The sequence below is a fragment of the Artibeus jamaicensis genome, unplaced genomic scaffold, assembly GCF_021234435.1.
Source record: "Artibeus jamaicensis isolate MK-2021 breed Jamaican fruit bat unplaced genomic scaffold, CSHL_Jam_final contig_886, whole genome shotgun sequence".
Classification (NCBI taxonomy): domain Eukaryota; kingdom Metazoa; phylum Chordata; class Mammalia; order Chiroptera; family Phyllostomidae; genus Artibeus; species Artibeus jamaicensis.
Genome location: NW_026522002.1, coordinates 2,708,362 through 2,722,802, shown reverse-complemented (window position 1 = coordinate 2,722,802; position 14,441 = coordinate 2,708,362). Strand labels below are relative to the sequence as shown.

The window sequence follows — 14,441 nt, the reverse complement described above, 5'->3', positions numbered from 1 at the left end:
GTCCTTTCTTGTGTCCCAGCCCGTGACAAAACACAGGTCCCAGGGAGGAGCTCAGGGGTATAAATCAGTCAGAAAGAACAAGACCACCACCTAAATTCTCAACTATTTACAAAACACACAGTTGTTATCAACCAGCAGGAGCATTTGAACTTGACACACATCTTCATGGAGGAGCCTTGTTAAAAAGACAAAAAGATCAGGCTTTAGAGCAGGGAGTGACAGAAAGGAAGGGGGGCAGGTAGGAAGAGAAGCAGCAGTGTTTGGAGCTTTAGAAGCTCAGGAAGGAGGAAGTGAGGAGGAAAAGGGGAGAGGGTTAAGTGGGCATTTTCTGAGATTAACATTTTTAGATGACACTTTTCACACTTTGTATTTTGAAACACTTGTAAATGGTGTAATTACCCCTCACGTGGCTGGAAGGAGAGTGCTGGAAATGAAATCCAGGAAAAAGCCATGTACACAAAAGAAATACATTTTGGTTTTCATCAGGTATTTTTTACAGTCAACTTATTAATAGTCAAATTGTAATATTTCTACTTGTTTTGGGCACTATACCCTATAAGGAAGGAAAGGGTGTAAGAGAACAGACAAGGAGTCCCATACAGAAGGCAACATTACCTGTGGTCATTTTCCTTTTCTAGATCTCAGTTTCACCTTCGGTAAATTACTAGGAATCAATAGGAGAAGTCTAACTTTCCTTAGTCCTCTCAGAAGCTATAAATCTAAGAATGCGTCACTGGGTGACCATTTGGGAATTTTAGAACCAGACGTTGTAAGGACCACAAAGGAAGAGTGGGATGCAGCTCAATCTTAAACAGAAAACGAACCTTGTAGAAACTCAATAAATTGGAAGACAAGAGAGCTTAAATTTTATACTCTAAAAGCTGTAAGTGTATTTCAATATTCCAGGGCAAACCGACCGAAAACCAATCAAAGCAAATTTTTGAGATGCAGATGCAATCAAATTAAATGAATGGTTTGCTCTGGGACAAGAGGAGGACTGATGTTAGGGATAATAAAATAATGAAAGGATGAATGGCTGTCCCTTGAAAGGACATAAAGTTCCTAGCTGATATGCTGAAAATCAAGTAGAAGTGGGAAAACATCAAGAGACAATTCAGATTAGAAAATAAAAATGCCTAGCAACTGAAAGTCTAGAAATTTTGTAAAACTAATGCAAACTGTGGCTCACATAATCGTGGAAAACATGCAAGTCAATTCCAGGGTGCCAAGGTGATTTTATGTGCCCCAAATTACTTTTTATATTACTTCAAAGTTGAGGGAGCTGGGTGACAATCTAAAATCACAACATCATTTATAAAACTAATTCAAGAGATTGAGCTATGTTGAGATGCCCAACTGAGACATACTGGCAATCATGTGTAACTGGAAGGAATCTAAAGATGCACTATTGCAGGAATAGATAACAACAATAGAAGTCACCAAAGTATACTAAAAATAAGATTTGCCTAAAATATGTAATAACTTAGAAAAATATTTAGGATATTTTAATGGGAAAGCAGGAAACAAAATAGTGCATATAGTACAAGTATATACATACAAAACACTGGCAAGATACAGATAAAATGCTGAACTGTTTAGGTGAGGCTATCAGTGAAATTATTCTTCATACATTTTCTTTCCATACTTTCATACTTTCCTAATTTCTTCTAATAACATTTTATAATGAAATAATATTAAAAAATGCATGCACGTGTTTTTTCACAAAGTATTTTCCTTCATCCAATATTTCCTTAATGGTATGTATTATCCAAGTAGTGACAAATGTGTGTTTGTTGTCATTTTTACTTACTATTTCCTAGAAGCCTGAAGATTTGGGAACAGTCTTAGAAATCTCAAAAATGTTCAACTGTGTTTCAGAATTGTTGAATAAGCTAGAGTCTTTGATGCTCTTAGTTAATTTGAAAGAAAGATGAACCCATCAAAGACTACCTATATTAGTATAAGGTAAAGGTGAGAGACTGACATGCGGCTTAGGCACAAACTAGTACTTTACTAATCTAGAGACTATGTTAACCACACCAAGCTGTGATGTACTTTAGATGATTAAAACTAAGGTATTTTAAGTTATAAATGCAAGTGTACTCCCTCTTTTCCTGTCTTTGATTTAAACTTAATATCTAAACCATCAGATTAGAGATTGAGTCAAAAGGGGCAAAATACACAGGATTCCTTTGTGTAGCATCGAGTTTTCTTCTGATTACTTTCCACAGGCTGTACTGTAACACAATGATTACAGTTAGCCCCCTGACTGTGGGCTGCAAAGGGTAGAAGCACATGTGATGATGTTAGTAAAGGAGAGCGCTGAACAGGCACTATTCCTGGCAAAATCATTCAAAATGCCTAATTTCCATAAGCAGACTGATGATAGTTGTATACAGTATACAGGAGTGAGATTCAAATATTTTTGACACTTGTTATGGTTAACTATGACTTCCATGTTGACAAACTCAAAGGTCAGTTCTTTGTCATCACTGCTCTTGACCTCTTGGCAGCATTTCACAGGGCTGCCAATGCTCTCCTCCTTTAAACAGTGTCCTCAATGGGCTTCTGGTTCACTACAACAATCCCTAGGCTGTCCTTCCATCTTTGACCTCTCTGTCTTGCTATCTTCTGATCAAACCTCTTAATGGTGTTGTTTCAGAACCTACATCTGGGAGACCTTCTTTATCTGCACCACTGCTTCCTTAGTGAACTCATCCAATTTCATACCATTATATATCATGTGCTTAATAAATCCTCAATTTACAGCCCTAGCTAGGACATTTCTAGAGCACATATCCAAATATCCACCTGAAATCTGAATCTGGATAAACAGTTAACAACTCAAACCTCACATGTTTACAGCTGTACTCCTGGTCTCCCCTGCTTCCCTCGTCCACCCTTGACAAAGTGTCTTGGCTTATTCAAACTTTACTCACACTCCTAAACGCCACCCTGATATCTGTCTGATTGGGTTGCTTATCCTCTACCATTCCCCCATGGTGCCTATTCACCCTGGACTGTCTTAATCGAGAACCCCATTTGATCTATTTAGCTGAGACACTCCCCTTACCCCTAACAATTTCCTCTTAACAATTTTTCATCCACTGACTCCCACACTGCTCCTTGGCTATGAATTCCCATCTACACATGCTATATTCAGGGTTGAACTCAATGTGTCTCTTATATAGAAAATCCCACTGCAGTGTTCCCTGTATCTACTATAATAATCCTGAAAAAAGTCTGCTTTATTGTCTTTAACAAGTGAATTTTTAACACCCTCGAACCTGACCCCCCCCACAGGCTTCCTTATTCCAGTTTCATAAAAAACCTATGTTCTATCTAACTCCTCTATGTCTACCTACAAGTAATCTATCAGGACAAAGATCCTGGAAGTGATCTTTGATACAACTCTTTCAAACTCCACGTCTATTCCATCAAGAAATCCTTTGGCTCCACTTTCAAATAAATTCCAAATTTAAGTACTTCTCGCCACTTTCCACCACCATCCTGATCCTGGTCATCATCATACATCCCTGGATTATTCCAGTGGCTTTTAACAGGTCTTCCTGCCTATTGGCTCACCAACCCAAAGTCTATTTGCAAAATAGCTTCTAGAGTGATCCGTTTAAAGCATGAAGCAGATCTTGTCCTACCTCAAAGCCCACATGCCTCCATATTTCACTAATAGACTAAGAGTTCAATCAGCCTTAATGCTTGACTCAGTATGGCCCTGTTACTTGTTTTATCTCCTTGCTACTCTCCCACTTAATGATTCTGTTTTGGCCATACTGGCCAACTTGCTTTGTTTACAATGTGCCAAGTCTTTGTTCAAATACTTGTGTATCACTGATTATTTGCAGTTGGAACTCCTTCCCTCTAGCAATCTAACCTCCTGTGCCCTCCTCTATTTCCTCCACAGCACCCATCACTTCATATTTATTTACTATGTTTTCCTACCAGTCCCCACCCCACAGAGCTATCAGCACCAGGCTTGTAGCTGTCATTCATTGCCATATTACCCATCACCTGAGCAAACTATATAATAGGAATACAATGATTGCCACAAATATAATTTTAACCACACTGAAAAAAGTAAACAAAACAGTTGACACTAATTTTAACAATTTATTTGATTTAAAACAAGATATCCAACTTATAATCATTTCAATGTATAATTAATAAAAAACAGTTATTCAAATATCTCACATTCTTTTTTCCTTATAAAGTCTTTGAAACATTGTGGGTTTTACACTCACAGCACATGTAAAGTTTTAGCTAGCTATGTATTAAGTGCTCATAGCCACAATGTGCCTAGTGGTTTCCATATTGACAGTGCATGTCTATTCTACTCTATTGTGTGTTTACTGAATGGTTTAAAAAATTATTGAGAAGAATGCAGAAACAAGACTTACAGACATCCTTTCAAGATGGAAACATAGGTAAACACGTGTAACCACGCTTCATCTCCTCAGTGACTGCAGAAAAACTTACAACCAGACTTCAAAACAAGTAACACCAAGAACCACCAGAAAATTGAGCTGTATGGAAGTCTAACAACCAAGGATTTAAAGAAGTCACTTTCATCTAGGCAGGTTGGACAGGAAGAGATGTGAAAATGGGAAGAGAGGTGTGGAGACCCAACATGGCACAGAAAGCTGGCAGAACAGGTGGTTCCACATTTATGTGTGGTGGCTAAAAATCAGGAGGGATACCTCGGGAGTGAAGGATCCCAACTCCAGGCCAGACCACATAACCCAGGGTTCCAGTACCAGGGTGATAAATCCCCATAACTTCTAGCTATAACAATCAGTAGAGATTGGGGTGGTAGAAGAAACTGCTGGACTTTCAGGAGACTCTGATTAAAGGGCCAACGGGGACTTAGAACTTCCACAGATCCATCCCCTCTTGAATTTACCACCAAGGCAATAGCTGGAAGGGTACCAGTTGTATACAGGGAGTAAGTGAAGTGACTGGAAACAATGTGAGTGCCAGGCAAACCTCCAGAAGCCAGGCAATGGCATTGTCCCCACTTTGGGCCCTCCCCCTACACAGAGCCACGAAGTGGTGAAGCAGGTTGCCCTGCCCTGGTGAATATCTAAGGCTCCACCCCACACAATTTACAGATGCCTTTTCTATAAAAGGCCATGCTACTAAGACAGGGAGTCAAACACACAGCAACAAATACACAGCAACAAACTAATAATACCCAGCAACAAACATGAGAAGGCTGCAAAATTGAGGAGACAAAGAAATGGGGCCCAAATGAAAGAACAGAACAAAACTTCAGAAAAATAACTAAATGAAAAAGAGATAACCAACCTATCAGATGCCGAGTTCAAAACACTGGTTATCAGGATGCTCAAACAACTCTTTGAGTATGGCAACAGCAAGAAAAAAATAGGAAAAATTTAAAGTTACACGAAGTGTGATGAAGAAAAATCTACAGGAAACCAACAATGCAGGAGATAATGCCAAGATTCAAATCAATGATTTGGAACACAAGGAAAAAACAAGCATCCAACCAAAACAGCAAGAAGAAAAAATAATTTAAAAAACTAAGGATAGTATAAAGAGCCTCTGGGACTTCTACAATGTACCCAACTAAATCACAGGGGTGCCAGAAGAAGAAGAACAAGAAATTGAAAACTTATTTGAAAAAAATAATCAAAGAAAACTTCCTTAATTTGGCAAAGGAAAGAGACATACAAGTCCAGGAAAAACAGAGAAACCCAAACAAGTTGGACCCAAAGAGGAACACACTAAAACACATCATAATTAAAATGGCAAAGCTTAAAGATAAAGAGAAAATCTTATAAGCAGAAATAGAAAAGCAGAGACTTACTTACCTAACAAGGAGTTCCTGTAAGACTGTCAGCCAGTTTCTCAAAAGAAACTTCACAGGCTAGAAGGGACAGGCAAGAAGTATCCAAAATGGTGAAAAGCAAGAACCTACAACCAAGACGACTCTATCCAGCAAAGCTATTATTCAGAATGGAAGGGCAGATGAAGTGCTTCCCAGACAAGGTAAAGCTAAAGGAGTTCATCATCACCATGCCATTATTAGACAAAATATTAAAGAGACTTATTTAAAAAGATCAAAACTATCAACATTAAAAGGGCAACATATTCACAACTGTCAACAACGGAATCTAAAACACAAAGTAAGCAAACAACCAGAACAAGAAGAGAATCATAGATATGGAGATCCTCTGGAGGGTTACCAGTTGGAAGGGGGAAAGAGGAGAATGGGGAAAAAGGTACAGGGATTAAGAAGCATAATCAGCAGGTACAAAATAGACAGGGGGGTGTTGATAATACTATAGATAGGGAAAAGCCAAAGAGCTTACATGCATGACCCATGGACATGAACTAAGACTGGGGACTGCTGGAGAGAATGGGGGCATCGGGCAGAGGAAGGTAAAGCAGGAAAAATTGGGACAACTGTAATAGCATAATAAATAAAATATATTTTAAGAATTCTTGGTTACAACCCACTACATTGAGTTCCTAATCCACAAATGGGTTCCCATGCCCACTCTGAAAATCATTGCCCTAAATAAACTTTAAGTATGTAGTCTGTAATGCATGGATTTTTGGATACTTCCTCTGGCCTCCAGGAACTGCTCAGGGGCCTTAAAGGGAGACAGATTTCCCAAGGAAGGAGGCCTGGAGGGCAGGGCGAGGAATTCAACGTCCTGGACAATCCACTGACTGAAATCATAACAGTCCATCCAATGATGCAAGACTTCTTTTAATTAAAAGGTACTTTTGAATAACCCACTGCACTCTCAGATAATTAACAAACCTCTAATTACTTATAATTATATACTATATACATGCTAATACAAAAAAATTCAAGGTAAATTCTGCACAATTTTTATACTTCAGAAAGACTGCGTTTGAATTGAGTGGGAAGACATCAAGTTTTTCATATTTCTCTACCCACCCTAAGCAAAGGCCATAGAACAACAAGAGTTTAGAGCAAGGAGAGAGAGGTACAAGCAATTAATCTTCATTTCCCAGTTTTACAAATCCCAGTCACCAAGTCTTTTAAAAAGATACCATAAATTTCAAATCCAAACTCATCCCTGGGAGTAAAGCATCAACTTTTAATGTGGCCTCAAAATAAGGCTTCTGCCATCAATATACCATTTCCTCTGTTAAAGTTTGGGATATTACTAGATACAGGGGGGTATGCAGTCAAGGCTACATAGATATGCTACCCTAAAAAGGTATTGTTGTTAGACGGTTAGACTTCAGATTTCTTCCTGAGGTTTCTGAATTACCAAAAAGGGTTGTACCTCCTGCATCTCTGTCACTGTGTTAAATTGTCACCTAAACTGAGAACTCCATGGTAAGATGCTCAAGGTGCATCTTACACGGCTGGGGTATGTGTGCCCTGAGAAGAGCACAAATATTACTTCGAAGGGCAAAAACATTACTTTGAAAAAAATGAAAACAGCCATTTGTTATTTGGCTTCATATTTTTGATTGTTCACTATGCAAAATATGGCTACTTGATAATTGCTGCAAATATTGTCTTTACTACTAAATATGCCTTCATGTACATTTCAACAAGTGACTTCTGCTTGCAAAAGAACTCTATTGAGCATATTTCTCTGGAAATCAGTATTTAAATTATTTTTCTTTGAAACTAACATGCAGGAGAGACAGCTCTTGTTTACAGAGCAACTAAGTTTAGCATTATGGTTAACAATGTTTAAATAAAGCTAACTTAAAATGCAAACATTTAAATTCTAAAGTTTAACTGTTGTGAGGCCAAGTCAGATCTATGGAAATATAAATAATATGAGAACAGTAATTTTCCTCCCAATTCCATCCCTTGTGACAATATTTCAGGCCACCATTTTTTTGGATTTAGGAGTAAGAACTCATACAATTCCAAGGTTGCAAAAGGGTTACAAATTGAAAAGTTTTGGATGAATCTTGAAAACATTATGCTAAGTGAAAGAAGTGAGTCACAATAGACCACCTAATGCATCATTCACTTTATGTGAAACATCCAGATGGACTTCCGCCAAGATGGAGGTGTAGGTGGGAACACTTTGCGTCCTTGCACAACCAAATCTAAAAACAACAAAGCTTTAACAACTATAAACGCAACCAAACCACACAGAAAATCGAATACGGAGTCCGAAAACAACGCAACTCTCAGCTAAACCTGTGAGAGGGGCGAAGCCAGCAGCAGAGTGGTCGGGCAAAAAAGATCCCCCAACCCAGGTATGCAGGGCACCCAAGGGCACAGGTGCAGGCTAGCTACAGGCGGAACCCAGGGAAGAGGCAAGGCTGGCTACAGTCGGTTGCCCATTTGCACGCAGATAAACCAGTGAAGAGGCGAACATTGAGACAGATCACGCAGACCCCGGCAGCCTGCACAGGGCGGTGGGCTCGCACATTTGCGCTTGGATAAGCAGGCGGGGGCAAGCAGTGAGGCAGACTGGGTGAGTGAAGAGGACCGCCATTGCTCCCTCTCTGACTCTGCCCCCACATACAGTGTCACAAACCCGTGCCCTGGGTGGCCCCGCCCTGGTGAACACCTAAGGCTCCGCTCCTCATATATAACAAGCACGAACAGATTAAAACATGGCTCAAGAACAACTCAGAGCCCCAGAGCCAATAAATCTAAGCAATGAAGAAATAGCCAAACTTTCAGATGCACAGTTCAAAACACTGGTGATCAGGATGCTCACAGAACTGGTTGATTTTAGCCACAAATTAGAGGAACATATGAAGGCTAAACTAATTGAAATGAAGGGAATTGCACAGGAAACCAATAGTAATGGAAAGGAAAGTGGGACTCATATCAAGGGAGCAGACCAGAAGGAAGGAAAAAATGACCAGACAGAAAAATATGAAGAAACAAGAATTCAAAAAAAATTGAGGAAAGGCTTAGGAACCTCCAGGACATCTTTAAACGCTCCAACATCCGAATTATAGGGGTACCAGAAGGGAAAGAGGAACAGCCACCAGTGGAAAACTTATTTGAACAAATAATTAAGACGAACTTCCCCACTCTGGAAAAGGAAATAGACTTCCAGGAAATCCAGGAAGCTCAGAGAGTACCAAAGAAGTTGGACCCAAGAAGGAACACACCAAGGCACATCATCATTACATTAGCCAAAATTAAAATGAAGGAGAGAATCGTAGAAGCAGCAAGAGAGAAGGGGACAGTCACCTACAAAGAAGTTCCCATCAGACTGTCAGCAGATTTCTCAAAAGAGACCTTACAGGCAAGAAGGGGCTGGAAAGAGGTATTCCAAGTCATGAAATCCAAAGACATACATCCAAGATTGATCTATCCAGCAAAGCTTTCATTTAGAATGGAAGGACAGATAAAGTGCTTCTCAGATAAGATCAAATTCAAGGAGTTCATCATCACCAAGCCCTTATTATATGAAATGTTAAAGGGACTTACCCAAGAAAAAGAAGATAAAAAAGATGAATAGTGAAAAGACAGCAAACTCACAGTTATTACCAACCACACCTAAAACAAAAGCAAACTAAGAGGACAGCTAGATCAGGAGCAGAACCATAGAAATGAAGATCACATGGAGGGTTAGCAACAGGGGAATGAGAGAAGGAGAAGGGGGGAGAAGGTACAGAAAATAAGTAGCATAGACAGTAGATAGAAAATAGATAGGGGGAGGGTAGGAATAGTAGGGGAAATACAGAATCTAAAGAACTTGAGACACGTGTTCATAAACTAAAGGAAGGGGGAATGGTGGGGGAGGGGTGTGCAGGGTGGAGGGGAACGAAGGGGGGAAACAGAACAAATGTAATGGCATAATCAATAAAATAAAAAAATAAAAATAAATAAAATGCAAAAAAAAGAGAGAAATATCCAGAAAAGGTAAATCTATACAGACAGAAAGGAGATTGGCAGTTGTCAAGGGAGTTGGGGGAATGATGGCTAATGGGTATATGCAGGGTCTCTTTCTGGAGTATTAAAATGTTTTAAAGCTAGATTGTGATGATGGTTACAAACTCTGTGAATATTCTAAAAAACACTGCACTGTACACTTCAACTGGGTGAATTGTATTTTGTGTGAACTGTATCTCAATAAAGCTATTATAAAAATTAACATGCCTGATAACATTCACATTGGCATGAAATATGTAAGAAAATCAAGTTAATTCAACATAGCTTCCACTTAATGCTAAAATACATAAAACTTGACACCACTGTCTCCCTGTTATAGAGCACATTCTCATAGCAACCAATATCTGCACTTCCTTACACTTGTCATCATCATTCATAGTATCTGTCTTCCTCTCTACGACATAAACCCCATGAGAACTGAGGACGGAGACAGGGTCTTTCCTGCATAGTGCTATGATCCCAGCACTTGGAACACATATTCAGTAAGTATCTGCAATAGAAACTAATGTATGTATGTATGTATGTATGTATGTATGTGTAGTATGTACATTCATATGAATGAATGAATGAATGAATAAAATTAGTGAATTGGGACAATTCAACCAACCAAGTTGATGTGTTTAAACTATCCCCATAAATCTGTTCTCCAATTCTCCCACACTTGTGGCCACCCAGGTAGACATTTTTTCAGCAGCCATTGCAGCTTCTTGTGAATATGTGACTGTACTCTTACCAATTAAATGTCAGTGGATATAATGTGTACAATTTTTAACTCATTTGCTTCAAAGAAACTCACTTGTTTGGACTTCACTCTGTTTCACCCATGTAGATAATGACAAACCACAAAGTAGGAGAGCACAAGAGGAAGATAAACTGCTCAGTCAAACTAGACTGGCCACACGGTTACATACAAGAGAAGTAAACTTATATTTTATTTAAGCCATTGTATGTTGGAGTCTGTATGCTACACTAGCCAAGTCTCTATCCTGACTGTTACAACCTACACCTAAGTGCATGTGTGCCATGCACTTAGGGTCAGGAGAAGCAGGGAGGATTTCAATGCTTAACTAAATTGACTATTGATTTCTGCCAATGGTAACTCCATGAAGACATTCTCTTACAGTGTCTTCATAACAACTTCATGAATTTAAGTCACATAATTCAAATGCTAGATATTGTAAAGAAGTCATTTTGAATGAATTTAACTCAGAATATTTTTCATTCTGTAAGTATTCACATCACATATAACACACTTTCCAAAGAACCAATGAATATATTCTGAATGGCTGATTGGGCAATTCTTGTTTTTTTGTAACCAAGAAACAATTTATAATATGTAAGACACAATGAGTAGAGTTTATAAAAATGCATTATATAACTCCTGATCTAACAAAAAATATATAGCTCAAATTGGAGGTGGGGGGAAATTGCAATGGTTACAGATTCTTTTAGATTGTTTAACTTAACTATTAAAAAATGAAGAGGTAAAATGTGAGGATTGAACATTCCTGATATTTAAAATTAACCATTTAGTTGTAATCTATAGGATCCTTGACTATTATCATTAACTCTTTGTGCCATTCCAAAATGAATACAAGATGGTGAATTTTACAATCTGAATTTCAATTTGAAGCAAAAATGCATGTGGGTGAATTGTCAATGGTGGGGAAAGCTGGGAGAAACTGATACACAAAACATTATTAAATAACCAAATCAGGGCCCTCATGATAGAATAACATCAATGCAATTGTGACCAGTGAAAGTTGCCTTTTTATCTCCGGTCTTGACATTCTAGATTGCTTTGGGTAAGTTACTAATCATCTATACCACTTTCCCAGTTTGTAAAGTGGGGATTACAATAATTGCCAGTGACCTCTCAGAATGCTGGCAACCAGACCTGTTTTATTAAACGCTCAGATCTACTTGGAAGAAAATTGTTATACCACTAGTAAGTATGATGACTATTATTTATGATTATTTGTAACTAAATTTAAAAAATGGCTTTATCTGGTTTTCTGAATTTGCTTGACCACTTTTATGCACATAACCAGTTGTTCTCATAATGCCAATGAAGGCATATTTATTTGCATCTATGCTGACTGTTAATGATTCCCAGATTCTGAAGTTACTGAGAACCTCCTGGCATATGAAATCTACACCTTCTTGCAGTGTGGAAGATAGTGCTGGTTTTTTAACCATCACTGGGTAACAGGATCTTGTTTTTATTTAAGGTTTATTCACTGGGAAGAAACACTAACCATTCTATCCAGTTAATACATATATATTTTTTTAGAATATATATATGTATATATATTTCTATGTATATAATATATATTTTAATCTTAACCCAAGAATATGTTTATTGATTTTTAGAGGGAGAGAGAGAAACATCGATGTGAGAGAAATGTCCAATGGTTACTTCTCATACACACTCTGACCCAGGATTGAATCCACAACCTTTTGGTGCACAGGACGGTGCTCCAGACAACTGAGGGACCAGGCCAGGGCTCAATTTTATATGTTTAACAAATATTCTTTTCCTTTACATATAACAGATTAAGACATATAGGGATTAGTTTTTAAAGGATTATTGAGCTTGTTAAAAGGTTAAAAAATTACATGTAATTAATTATTTAGTCTATATACCTTCTAAAAATAGAACTTAAATGAGAGTCAAAACACAGATGAAACTAATATTGTAGAAGGAAAAAAGTAATGAAATGCTAACTGTGGGTAGAAAAAATTAAGTTTATTTTTAAATGGATCCACAACAAAAAGTTGAGTTTGAAAAAACTACAGAGATTGAGCACAAACTCTTACTCTGAGCTTCCCAGCAGTTAAGTCAAAATAAAAATTATGTGAATTTGGTACTCAGCTTGCTTTGTCCCACAAAAGGAAGCATCGAGAGGACAAAATTTTTCTAAATTTTGTTCCTAAATCATGATCATTTCTAAATTATGTTCCTAAAATTTGAAAAGAGGGTTCTTATTCTCAGGATATTATATAGCACACTATGTTTTTGACAATAATTGTAAAGGAAGCATTTTGGTAACAGAGTATTGAATATCAATTGTAATTTAAAATAATTTTTTAAAAAGAGAGGATCTTTTGCTCTTAGTCAACACTAATGACAAATTTAAAAACTTTTTTTAAACAAAATGTGCCCCTGACTCACGGTATTTTTAACTTTGAACAATAGTACAGAATTGGGAAAAATCACATTGCACAATGCATCTGTGCCCATTTCTGGGTCACGGGTGTAAGCATGGACATTACAAAGACATCAAGTCGGAGGAAAATCATTCACGCTTACATGGTGATTCCAAAGAAAACAACAAAAACCCACACGATGATGAAGCCCTCTTTGAGGCAGTGGAGATAACAGAGCTCTCTGGCTGAGTGTTCATCTGTTCCACCACCTTTTCAGCTTTGTTTAATAATAATTTGTGGCTGCACCAGAAACAGACCTTTGCTAACAGCAAGTGATGAGATAAACACCCTGCAGGCTTTGCAGAGGAACACCTTCAGGTGAGACCCACAGGAATCACAGAGACCAGGAAATGCAACTTACAGCTGAGCTGAGGAGTTGTGGCAGAGACTGAATGGCCCACAAAACAAGAAAAGATTTACTGTACAGCCCTTTACAGACAAAATTTGCACATCCCAGGAACAGACTAAGCCATCAGTTTTAAGATTAGAAAACTATGTCTCAGCAAAGGGAAGTGCTTTGCCAAAAGTCACGCTATGACTTGATAACCCCACTGCTGGCTGGAATCACCTCTTTCCAGGCTGGAGGATCAAGTGCTTCCCACAAAGGTTTAATTTAAACTACGAAGATGGAAAGGTGAGGCAAGCTAGATTTTTTTGGCACCAATTAAATGTGCCAAGGATCAAGTATAACAACAAATCATTACATTTATAATGCGTTCTTAGAACCCAAAACACCGAGTGAGGTTTAAAATAAACTGATGTAAGAATCTTCATATTATGAAAGCTCCACAATAAACCTATTCAACTAACGCGTAAGGACACCGCATCTTTCAAGTTCACTAACTTTAATGTAACTTTAATTCACTTACTTTGCACATAAAGTAAGGTTATGTGCAAAGGCTTTGTCCCACCAGGCCAGCTAATAATCTGTTTGAAAACAGACACAAATGTAACTATTATTAGTCAAAATTCAAAAATAAAATGAAGATGCTACTTGAGAACTATAAGATGTTAAAGTGACCTGCAAGACTAACTTGCATAAGATGAGCACTGCTGTCACTGAGATACTTTAGGAATCAAGAAACTAGGTAGCATCTGTAACCACTTTAACCAGAGTGCTTTTTGTGCCCCGTCCCAAGTGTGAACTTGAGAAAATTCATTTAGCTTCAATTCATCAAGCAACCCTAGTCTTTCAGAAAACTTCTACTTTTAAAATCAAGTACTCATTTGATTTCCAAGCAAGGTCAAGAGACCAAGGCAGCCTACTGCTGACATCATAGGGGTCTGCCCCACGCTGCTCAACAGTGACATCAATGCAGCATGTTGC

General features: G+C 38.1%; 1 protein-coding gene across 15 annotated transcripts in view; it reads right to left on the bottom strand.

Annotated features, from left to right (window-relative positions):
- The window catches only part of FOXP1 (forkhead box P1), a 627,082-nt gene that overhangs the window by 308,146 nt on the left and 304,495 nt on the right, over positions 1 to 14,441 (bottom strand). The gene's annotated exons all lie outside the window — the stretch shown is intronic.